This window comes from Chiloscyllium plagiosum, unplaced genomic scaffold (assembly GCF_037043375.1).
Source record: "Chiloscyllium plagiosum isolate Xiang-an unplaced genomic scaffold, Cpla_swu_hap1 HiC_scaffold_27, whole genome shotgun sequence".
In the NCBI taxonomy this organism is placed as follows: Eukaryota; Metazoa; Chordata; class Chondrichthyes; order Orectolobiformes; family Hemiscylliidae; genus Chiloscyllium; species Chiloscyllium plagiosum.
Window position 1 is genome coordinate 32,620,138 of NW_028270165.1, and position 12,677 is coordinate 32,632,814.

General features: G+C 41.0%; 1 long non-coding RNA gene across 3 annotated transcripts in view; it reads left to right on the forward strand.

Moving 5' to 3' along the window:
* LOC148143537 (uncharacterized) overlaps positions 1–12,677 on the forward strand; it is a 551,904-nt gene that overhangs the window by 290,455 nt on the left and 248,772 nt on the right. For all 3 annotated transcript variants that reach the window (XR_015751747.1, XR_015751746.1, XR_015751748.1), the window contains exon 3: positions 11,006–11,106. This is a non-coding gene — a long non-coding RNA (uncharacterized LOC148143537). The remainder of the gene's footprint in view (positions 1–11,005; positions 11,107–12,677) is intronic.

Consider the following 12,677-nt stretch of genomic DNA (forward strand, 5'->3'; position numbering starts at 1 on the left):
AGTTCCTTGAAAGTGGATTCACAGTTAAGTAGGATAATGAAGAATGCGTTTGGGATGCTTGCCTTCATATACCTTGAGTAAAGCAGTTCAGAGACATTGTTGCAGACGTACAGGGCATTGGTTAGGCCGCATTTGAATATTGTGTGCAATTCTTGTCTCCCTCCGATGGGAAGGATGACTTTAAAGAGGTTTATAAAATCACGAAGGGCATAGATAGGGTAAAGGGTCAAGGTCTGTTCCCTGGTGTCCATAAATAGAGGGCATAGGTTTAGGCTGAGTTGGGAAAGGTTTAAAAGAGACCAAAGGGCAACTTTCCTTCATTCAGAGGATGGTGCATGTATGGAATGAGCTACCAGAGGAAGTAGTGGAGGCGGGTACAGTTGCAACATTTAAAACACATCTGCATGAATATAGGAAGATGAGGAGTTGGGAGGATTATGGGCCAAGTGCTGGCAAACGGGAGTAGATTTATTTTGGATAATTGATTTGTGTGAATGTATTGCACCAGAGTGTCTGTTACCGTGCTGTACATCTATATGACTCGATACCTACTTCTTGTGGTAATGAATTCTACAGGCTCACCACACTTTGGTGAAGAGATATCTCCTCATCTCCATCCTAAAAGGCCCACCACGAGTCCTCAGACTGTAATTCGTCTGAACTCCAGCGAAAACAATCCTAACCTAATCAATCTCTCCTCATACGTCAGTCACGTCATTCCCAGAATTTTCCTGGTAAGTCTTGGCTACATTCCCTCGAGAGCAAGAGATCGTTCTTCAGAAATGGAGACCAAACTGCCCACAATAGCTAGGTGTGGCCTCAACAAGGCCCTGTAACGGCAAGAACATATCCTTGCTCGAACGCTGTCGCAATGAAGGCCAATGAAAGTCTGGGTATAATTCTATCCTCGATATGTGAAAATGATTTATCTTCAGCAGAACGTTTAAAACGTGGTACGTAATTACAGAAATCCATTGCCTTTCTTTTTGCGACTGTGGGGATATCGTGAAATTATTCCCCAGCGTGGTCTCTCCCAGATCATTCAATACCCGTTGGTGCAGAAGGTCTAACGTGTTTAGGTGCGAATATGGGAGACGATAAAAGCTTGTCTAAGAAAAAAAAGATTAATGATAATCTATTACTGTCCGGTCTCTTGCGAAGAATTAGTTAATTCAAAAGCTGGCACTAGTACAAGGAATGTTCACGGAGATCACCTGTTCTTCAAATAATGTGAGCAGGCCAGATCATCAGTAAAATATTGGTTCGTTGATCTTTACAACCGATTGTGTACGAATCGAATTGAAATGGCTGAATCCTGGATCCAGATAACCTACATGTCTGCAAAATTTGATACAGCCATATTGAAGCAAGACTGAAAGTTTATAATTAAATGTTGTCTAATCATTCGTTTCTTTTCCAATGGGGACGTGGAAGCACAATTATGCAAGCAACTCTTGGGTCCGACCAATTAAATGAACAGAATGCTCTCACATTTGATTTAATTTCGAATCAACCTCACTGGCTTGAGGCTTGTTGACAATAATGACAACGCCGATAATATATGGGACAGAAAATAATTCTGGAAACACAAAAGAGATATAAGAAAGGCACAAGTACAATAACCATGGTGAACTTCAATATTCTGGCAGAATGGGAAAATCAGGTTGGTACCGAATCCCAACAAAAGGAATTAATAAAATGCGCATGAGGTTTTTTTTTGGTGCAGAATGTGGTGGAGCTCACCAGGGAACATGCAATCCTGGATTTGGTGAGATTCATTGGGACAGTCTTGGTTGGGAAGTCAAATAAATGAACTACTCGGCGGCAATAAATATGATGGGTTATGAACGTCTGTGACGGGTTGTGGGGATGTGTGTGGGTATGAGGATAAATGGGTTTAAGTCTGTAAGAGGGTGTGTGTGGAAGAATATGTGTGAGTGTATTGAAGAGAGTCTGAGTGTGTCTGTGCGTGTTTGTGCGTGTTTGTCTGTCTGTGCATGTGTCCGTCTGTCTGTCTGTGTGTATATTGCAATAGGGACATCTGTAGTGTGACATGAACCTAAGGTCCCGGTTGAGGCCATCCCCATGGGTACCCAATTTGGCTATCAAGTTCTGCTGTTCCACTTTTTGTTGTTGCCTGTCTAGAACTGCGATTTGGAGGATGGTCACCCGAAAGTCCGAGGTCGAATGTTCCGGACCACTGAAGTGTTCACTGACTGAGAGGGATCACTCCTGTCTGTTGATTGCTGCGCAGGGCCCCTTCATCGGTGGCCGTGGCCTCTGCTTGGTCTCGCCAATGAACCATGCCTCAGAGCATCCTTGCCTGCAGAGTATGAGAAAGACAACGTTGGCTCAGTCGCATGAGTACCTGACACTCATATACCCCACCTCCACCTCGCCCACAGACACAGACAAGCACACATAAACATATAAGTTTGCGGGGTGAATTTGTACTTGCAGAATTTCATTTTACTTTTCTCAAAACTGCATGTATCCATATAAGATTCTGTAAATCCGGTTTTTTCTTTAAGCTAAGAATTAGTCTGATCATTGTGACACAGTCAGCCTCACAAGCAGCTAACATTTTAAAACGTTATCTGGGCCTACATGACACAAATTGTTAAAGTGTACTTGGGAATGTAACTTTTAAAAAGGGTTTTGCGATTTACATATGAAACAACTGAAACCAACATTGTCATTCTAAAAGATGAGAGAGTTAACCAGCAATCCAGTTCTTTTCCAAAATATAAATTCAGTTATAGCACACTGTAAACTTTTGGTATAAATTCTTTGCCTTTCGATCGTATTCTCCACTATCACCTGATGAAGGAGCAGCACTCTGAAAGTTAGTGCTTCCAAATAAACCTGTTGGACTTTAACCTGGTGTTTTGTGATTTTTAACTTAGAAGGATAAGGGTGGAGTCTCATTGAATCTTACCGAAAACTGAGAGACATGTATAGAGTGCATGTGCAGAAGCTAATTTCATTCGTAGAACAGGCTTCGGCCCGAGGCACAGCCTCAGAGTGAAGGGACAATCCTTTAGAATTAAGATGGAGAGGAATTTCTTCAGCAAGAGAGTGGAACTCCTCAACACATAAGTCTGTGGAGTCTAAAACTTTGAGGGTATATAAGACGGATTGAGGGTCATGATTAAGAAGGAGAGAAAGGAAAACACTGGGGTTGAGAGACATGTCAGCCAAGGTCGAACGATGGAGCAGATCGAGTATCCTGAATGAACTTATAGATGCCCCAAATCATAAGTTCTTACGTTTCAATATAGACACATTTTGCAGAGTATTTTACAGTATTGAGAATACAGTCAGTTGGGAGTTCATAATTCTGCTCTAATTTTCCTCTATCGTCTGTTAAAACTCATTTGTACACTTACAAGGCACAAACATAACCCTAATGTTAAGTTAGTCCACTAAAAACTTTAAGCAGAAATGTCACACTTTCGTCAGAACACCCATAAATCCGTCTCTATTCAGAATCCGCAGCATCTCGGTGTTCTTGAAACAATCCTCACCAGATTGTATTAATGGTTCCATATTAATGCTTAGAATTCCTAATAATGCCAGAGTGGAACAATTTTGAATGCAGTAGCAATTATGGATGATGCTGGAAGAATATTAAAGATGGAGTATGTAAACAAATGTTTCAGGAAATAATATTTACAATTAGTTGTCAAGACTAAAACAATGTATCTACTATATATATTTCACTGCAGTGCCTACAAGAATACTCACTGTTTGTGAAGCTCTGAAACTGGTACGAGACAGGGAAACACTTATAAAAATGTAGGTTCTGTTGTAGATTCAACGACCCTCATTACTTCAAATACACGACTTGGTATATTTTATGCGAGACCGCAATTCAACAAACCGAACAACTTCACCAAATGCATGAACACAGTTTCAAATGTTTAACTTTTCTAAACATAAATACCAACTGCAGTTCAGCTAATTAATGGTTGCAGTGTTCGCCGCAGCATACAGTCGGGTTCGCCCCGATGCCACAAATGGCCCAATGCTTCTGTGTCATAAGGGAACTAAAAGAAGGAACTAGCTCGTTTCTTATCTCTTATTGCCTTTACATTCCTGCTCCCGTATAATCAATAACTAATGTTCCTTACATCAGTTACTGTCCAGAACAAGCTTTTCAATGTATATCAACTGAGAACTTGCCACAAAACAAAACCTAACTGGGAGAATGTTTGTGACGATCTGGAACTGGCTATGTAACTTCTTTTAGTTCGAGTAATAAGAGTTTCTTTTATAATTTATAATGAAACTCTACATTTATAAAAGAGCGAGAGTGGTTCGTCCTGTTTTAGTTACAGTTCCAAATTACCCCTGGGAAAATAATGGGATGACATCTTCGAGAATCACTTCATAATATCAGGAGAAGCTCCCACTTTTCTGTCAGAAAGTTACATTGCAGCTTCTTGAATTCGAGAGAGAACACGATATTATTTTGGAAGTTTGGAAGGAAACTTGTAGCTTATTGTCACTCCAAGCGCATCATGTCCATTTCTGTCAAAATAAATATGTGCATTGAAAATTGGAGTCCTGCTAGTTTCTCTTTAGTTAATTTGTGGGATATGTATATTGCCGTTGAGCTAGCACTTACTGCCCATTCATTCTTGCCCTTGAGAAGGTGGTCAGGTTTTTCTTAAAGTTCTGCTACAGCAGAGGCCCCAGAAATCAAAGATGTCAGTCTTCAGTTTCGATTCATTCCTGGTCATATCATCAAATGTTTGGGAGGCCCAGATAATTCAGTGAGGACTTAAAATGTTCCTGCAAATGTGCTCAATTCTTGTTTTGCATAAACTGTTGTCCCACACGAGCTTCGTTGTTCTGGTAAAGCTACAACAATGCCATCAAACCAACAATGATGAAAATTGCGTTGCCATTTCTTTTTCCACTTTGACCAATTATTACACAATCAGTATATCTCGAACACTTGCAAAGTGACGGTACGGCTCTTCAATAGTGTTAAAAAAGAACCAATTGCTTTGCAGTAAGTATGACTTCAGTGAAGGTTGCTTAGATACTGACATCAATGCAGTCTTCGTTCAAATATGGACAAATGAGCTGAATTCCAGAGGTTAAGCAGAAGATCTTTCATATCAAGGCCACATTTAATCTCGTGTGGAATGAAGAAACCCTCGGAAAACTGAAATCAATGGGAATCAAAACTCTTCACTGCTTCGATTCGAACCAAGTAAAACGGAGAATGGCAGTAGCTATTGGAAGTCAGATAGTTTAGCTCCAGACATCTCTGTAGTAATTACTCAATCATGCATTCAACCATCTTCAGCTGCTTCATTAATCATCTTCAGAGCAGAAGTGTGATATTTGCTGAAGAAGACACAATATTGAGCACAATTCACAACTCCACAGAAACTGAAGGAATATCTGGCCAAATGCAACACGACCTGGAAAATGCCCAGGGTTAGGCTCAAAAATGACAAATATTAGCTCCTCACATGGTCAGCCAATATCCATCTGCAACAAAAAAGGATCTTGCCATGACGAAGGTGACGAAGGAGGTTGATGAGGGGAAAGCGGTAGATGTGGTATATATGGATTTTAGTAAGGCGTTTGATAAGGTTCCCCATGGTAGGCTACTGCAGAAAATACGGAGATATGGCATTGAGGGTGAGTTGGAGGTTTGGATTAGAAATTGGCTGGATGGAAGAAGACAGAGGGTAGTAGTTGATGGCAAAGTTTCTTCATGGAGTGCCGTCACTAGCGGTGTTCCACAAGGATCTGTTTTGGGACCATTGCTGTTTGTCATTTTTATAAATGACCTGGAAGAGGGGTTAGAAGGTTGGGTGAGCAAGTTTGCGGATGATACGAAAGTCGGAGGAGTTGTTGACAGTGAGGAAGCATGTGGCAGGTTACAGCAGGATATAGAGAAGCTGCAGAGCTGGGCAGAAAGGTGGCAGATGGAATTCAATGTAGCTAAGTGCGAGGTGATTCACTTTGGGAAGAATAACAAAAAGATGGGGTACTGGGCTAATGGTCGGATACTTGGTAGTGTGGATGAGCAGAGGGATCTTGGTGTCCATGTACACAGATCTCTGAAAGTTGCCACCCAGGTAAATAGTGCGGTGAGGAAGGCATATGGCGTACTGGCTTTTATTGGTAGAGGAATTGAGTTCCGGAGTCCTGAGGTCATGATGCAGTTGTATAAGACTCTGGTACGGCCGCATCTGGAATATTGTGTGCAGTTTTGGTCGCCATACTATAGGAAGGATGTGGAGGCATTGGAACGGGTGCAGAGGAGGTTTACCAGGATGTTGCCTGGTATGGAAGGAAAATCGTATGAGGAAAGACTGAGGCACTTGGGGCTGTTTTCACTAGAGAAAAGAAGGTTTAGGGGTGACTTGATTGAGGTGTACAAGATGATTAGGGGGTTAGATAGGGTCGACAGTATGAACCTTTTCCCGCGTATTGAGTCGGGTATTACAAGGGGGCATAGCTTTAAATTAAGGGGGGGTAGATATAGGACTGATGTTAGGGGTAGGTTCTTCACTCAGCGAGTTGTTAGTTCATGGAATGCCCTGCCAGTAACAGTGGTGGACTCTCCCTCTTTATGGGCATTTAAGAGGGCATTGGATAGGTATATGGAGGATAGTGGGTTAGTGTAGTTTAGGTGGGCTTGGATCGGCGCAACATCGAGGGCCCAAGGGCCTGTACTGCGCTGTATTCTTCTATGTTCTATGTTCTATGTTCTATGACCACTTGATTGCATTACAATCACTGAATTCCCCCGTTACCAGCAATCCTGGGAGTTATATACAACCAGAAACAGAAGTAGATGAGCCACATAGTTTCATATTTGAGGTACAGTTGAAATGAGGTTGCGAGCTAAGAGCCTGAGAGCATGCGATTGTTATTGCAGTATCACTGAGATTTTCCTTTTTTTATAGCGACTAACAACACTCAACTGTGATGCTATCTTCTGTTTTTATTTTTGCCCTGTATTCTTGGACATGATGTATCTGGGAAGGATTCTGTGTTGCTGGAAGTTGACAACATTTAAGTTGCACTGGAAGCGCTTGGAAAGATATTGAGCATTTATCTTTGTAACTACTGTGCGGACATTGGTGGGAACATTAGCTGTTGCGGTGTCCAGTACTTCCAAATATTTATTGAAGCCACGAAGTTGTTTTATATTCTGTCCCTCGGACTGAGTTCATTTTAAATCAATTGCTATCTGGTTGATAATTATTTGTTGCAGATAGAATTGAGAAGTCAGGTTGCACCAGACATCACTATTTCAGATTGTATCTCAGTGTCTCAGTCAGACTTTGCTCTCAAAGCAATTAGTCGTTGACATCAAGTAAATTAAGAGATGCATTGGAAATCTCCTTGATAGACATCTCAATTCTGCTATGCCTTCCTGTAAAACAGACATTTAACACAAAGCAAATCAGTGATGTGTTTTGGAGTTTAACCAAAATCAAGATCATTCAGTAATTGTATAAGTGTACACAATTATGACAATGAAAATTAATCTTGACAAATTCTTAAAAGTATTAGAAATAAATGGCAGAGAACAACATTCAATTTAAATATCAAATATTAATCAGCGCAATAACTTGCACTATGCCGATACATGCTACAATTTATCGAAACTTTACAGCTGTCTGATCCGAGCTGATAGTGCAGAAACTGATCAGTATCCTGCAGTCTCAGAGCTTGACGATGTTTTACAAATTCAGGTTTCTGTGATAAAATACAGATTCTCAATAGTTGTCTGTCTTTAAAGATGTAAACATTATCGGCAGATTAACAGCTGTTCCTCACTATTGAGCAAATAGTGATAAGTCAGCTGCACTGATGGAAGTACGCATCTGCATCAATCAATCGTATTTTTGAGGCGTCTACAATTATTGAACGTAATTTCGTAAAAATCCAAGAAGTAGCAAGTATTGAAAATTAGGAGTGAGCCTGTCAGCGTAAAGTAGGTTCCACACTCTTTTTAGATTAGATTAGATTAGATTAGATTAGATTACAGTGTAGAAACAGGCCCTTCGGCCCAACAAGTCCACACCGACCCGCCGAAGCGAAACCCACCCATACCCCTACATTTACCCCTTACCTAACACTACGGGCAATTTAGTATGGCCAATTCACCTAACCCTGCACATCTTTGTGATGTGGGAGGAAACCGGAGCACCCGGAGGAAACCCACGCAGACACGGGGAGAACGTGCAAACTCCACACAGTCAGTCGCCTGAGGCGGGAATTGAACCCGGGTCTCTGGCGCTGTGAGGCAGCAGTGCTAACCACTGTGCCACCGTGCCACCGTGCCGCCCACTCTTGATTAAAATACCTGTCTCTGCTAAAGACTGTGCTCAACCATGTAAAATTGGAACTGGCATACTAAGATAAACACTGAACAGGAAATGATGAAAGGTGCAAATATTCGATATCAAGACTGATATCTCCACGAAGATGCAGATGGTCCGAAATGGCTGATCAGACGAACACCTGCATATAACATGAAGGAGGTTTTCTTTTCCTGGAATGTTATGCATCAAATTAACGATGTTAGGGGATTTTCTTCGAACGGGTTAAAGAATATGAAACCAAGAATTTCATAGGGATAAAAATAAAAATATCCAGAAAAGGTCAAAAGAATATTAATCACGTGCACAAAACATTTGATGTGGTTCCAGGAGGCATGAAGTAAAATCGACCACGAGCTTTTGTTAATTCAGTTAAAACACTGACTAAGTCAGGGCAGATTGAAAATGGTCTGGGAAAATGAGAAATTACTCACTATTATGGAAAGCAACGATCTGCTTCATATTTGCCAAATTATGAAAGGTTGGAAAATGAAGAGGAACAAAAGGCTTTGGGGACCCTTCCCAATTATGCACTGAAGGCTAACACCTGCTTGCAGCAAGCTATTAGAAAGGTTGATAAAATTTTAGCTTTCATCACAAGAGGATTTAATTGCAGGAGTCGTGAAGTGTTGTTTCATTTGTAACGCAGCTTTGTTAGACCTCATCTGGAGAATTGTGTGAATTTTTGAATCCTTATTGCTGGGGCGATATTATTGCTGTTGAAGGAGAACAACGAAGGATAAGTCACACTTTTTCCCAAGATGGAGCAGCTGGACTTTTATTGTGCTGTAGGCCTCGATTACTCTATTTCAACATAGGTCGGTTTCTCACAGACACTGAAATAGACTGGTCATATAAATGCATGTTTTCATACAGTCCCCACAGTGTGGAAACAGGCCATTTGGCTCAACAAGTCCACACCGACATTCAAGCAGTAACCCACCCAGACCCATTCCCCTACCCTATTACTCTACATTTACCTGACTAATGCACCTAACCTATGCATCCATTAACACGATGGGCAATTAGCATTCACCGAACCTGGAAGGCAACCCACGCAAGCACGGGGAGAATATGCAAACTCCACACAGACAGTCCCCCGAAGCTGGAAACATATCCAGGTTCCTGGAGCTGTGAGCTGAAAATGTGTTGCTGGAAAAGTGCAGCAGGTCAGGCAGCATCCAAGGAGCAGGAGAATGGACGTCCAGAAGAAGGGCTCATGCCCGAAACGTCGATTCTCCTGCTCCTTGGATTCTGCCTGACCTGCTGCGCTTTTCCAGCAACACATTTTCAGCTCTGATCTCCAGCATCTGCAGTGTCACTTTCTCCTGGAGCTGTGAGGCAGCAGTGCTAACCACTGAGCTACAGTTCATGCGATTTGGGTAAATTTATAATGAGGTGATAAAATGAGAGCATGTTATTGTTAATCACACTAAACTTGCATGTGTCTTTCATTATTGTAATGTCTACCAACAGTCAAGTGAGGTGTAATTTCTGCTTTGCATTTGCCCATCATTCCATGACAGGATAAACGTGGGCAGTTTTCTACGTTGCTTGATGATGACAGCATTTTTGTTACACTGGGAGAGTTTATACAGTGATGTTGCTGGTTTGGAGCATGCATCTTCGATTCCACTGCCTGGACATTGGCGGCAACAATACCGTTTGTGGTGTTCAGTGTGTTCAGCCATTTCTTGGTATCTCAAAATCATTCAATCGGGATACCCATCTTTTATCAATATGCAGTGTTGTTATGTGCCATCTGATGCAACCTGTCTTTTGCTTGCTAATTCTGACAGCTGGGCATTTTAATTTCTATTTAAAAAGGCATCTTGTTGGAGGCGCCCTAATATCACAACAATGAATCTCCAGATCAATTTATCACTGTTGTTTGAAACAAGCAATTGGTTCAACCATATTTTTTTCATTTACGAGCGTCCTTGATGGTCATTTCAGTTTTCCTTTCCCACTCGGTTTATACAAGAAAATCAAGCCCTGACACTTTATCACAAATCAATGTAGTTGTTACTGCCATTACATTTCCATTTTGTTCAAAAAAAGATTCAATAATGTCATGTCAATAAGGTCTCGTTTTCGAATTTAAATAAGTCTACAAGCACATTCCATGCATAAATGCATATTTCATCACTCAACCAAAGGTGGAATTTATTTCAGTTAAAGACAAAGAAAATTGGAAACGCATACCATTGAATCCACAGAAAGGTTTTCATGGATTGCATTCTGAGGTTTCGACCCACTGAAGAAGGGAAATTGAAACCACATTCTAAAGGCGAAAACATGTTTTTCTGAATTGTCCATTTTTTTTAAGCGACGTCAGAATGACTTGATAAGTGTGACGTTGTGGATTAATTACGTATGGACTTGCAGAAAGCTTTTGAAAAGTGCCGCATAACGAACTTGAGACGAATATTATAGGTTATCGTCTAAATAGATGGAATGTTGCTTCACTTTAACTTTGATTACAAACAGAAACTGATTCCAGAATCCTTGTCATCGGGTACATTCTTCATGCGTTTAAACTGTATAGTCATGTAAGAATTTTATAAGTTTTTCTGAGATTTCCTGTCATGCTTTTAAACTCAGATGAATATAATCCTAACCAACGCAATCCTTCTTTATAGATAAGTCCTACAATCAAGTTGGTAAACCTTCACTGCTCTCACTGTAATGCAAGAACAGACTTCCTCCAATGAAAAGATGAAAACTAGACATAATATACCAGGTGAGGTCTTAACAGTGCTTCTTTTGACTGCAGCAAGACATTCTTGGTCCTTTAACCAATGTTTTACGCGGTATGTCCAGTTCCCTTTCTCGTCATTGGCAACATTCAGGATGGTAAAATCGAAGAGTCATTATCAGTAATGTCAATGGGGCAATGATGGGATTGTCTCTAAAGGGGCCGGTTATTGCCTGGCACTTGTGTGGCATTTATGTTAGTTGCCACTATTAACGTCAAGCCTGGATATTATCCAGGTCTTGTTGTGCTTACACATATACAGCTTCAGTTCTGAGGAATCACTAGTGGCGCTGAACATTGCTAAATCACTAGCAAGCATTCCTACATCTGACTGTATAATGATGGAAATGTCATTGATGAAGAAGCTGAAGATGATTGGGCCATGGACAGTAACCTGACGAATTGTAGCGAAGGTATGCTGGAGCTGCGAAGACTGACCAGTGAAAATGTAGCACATTCAGATACCACCGAATCAACCTGCTGGAGAATTGATTCTAATTCCTTAGAAATCCAATGCGCTTTTTCCTACAGCTGCTCTTCGATGACGTTTTCAATCAACCAATCCTACAGTTCTTACACCCACCGATACGTGGCAGGGAGAAAACCTAGAAATACTGCCTTTGAGATACTGACTTTCATTTTGCTTCTTAACTGATTGAAATCTATATTCAGGACTTCCTTCTTCTTTCGGTCTATGTTCTTGGCAGAAATGCGGACACCTGACAGAGGTATCATCCTGAGATGGAATTCTGCAGCCACATTATAATATGATTCCCTTCAAGGAGGCAACCATTCTATAGTTAATGAATCATATTTCTGGCCTCTGACCTGTTTTTGTGGCCACTGTACTTAAATGGCTAGCGAGGTTCAGGTTCTGGTCAATGGTGAAAATCAGGTTGTGGATATTGGGTGATCCTGTAACGTTAATATCACTGAATGTCTCAGGGTAATTTTATTGGTGATAATCAATGCCTGATATTAGAGTGGCAGGAACTTTCGCTAACAATTGTCAGCCCAAAACGTGATATGGATCCAGATCTTGGTACATTTCGACATGGACTGCTTCAGTATTTGAAGAGTCATGAATCGTGCTGAACGTTGTCTAATCATCAGTGAACACCCCTGCTCCTGACCTTATGATATCGGGGAGGTCATTGATGAAACGTTTGAAGTCTGTTCAGCCGAGATCATCCCCATGAAGAAATTCAGCGGAGATTACCTGGCGCTGAGATTACTGATCTCCAACCACTCAAAATATTTTCCATTTGCTTGGAATGGCGCAAACCAACATGTATTTTTCACCTGGTTCTCACTGACTCCATTTTTGGTCGAGATCTTTGACTCCCCATTTGGCCAATTGCGACCTTGATGTAAAGAACAATCACTCTCACATTACCTGGAATCCAGCTGAAAAGATTACGACATGCATTATTTTTAAGTAAGGCTGGTGAATGACTAACTTCTCAATTCATCTTTCCATAAGTAAGTCATTATGTAAATTGGGGGCAAAATCTGTCTCACTTGAAAAGTTTTGATAACTCCAAATTAATTCACAT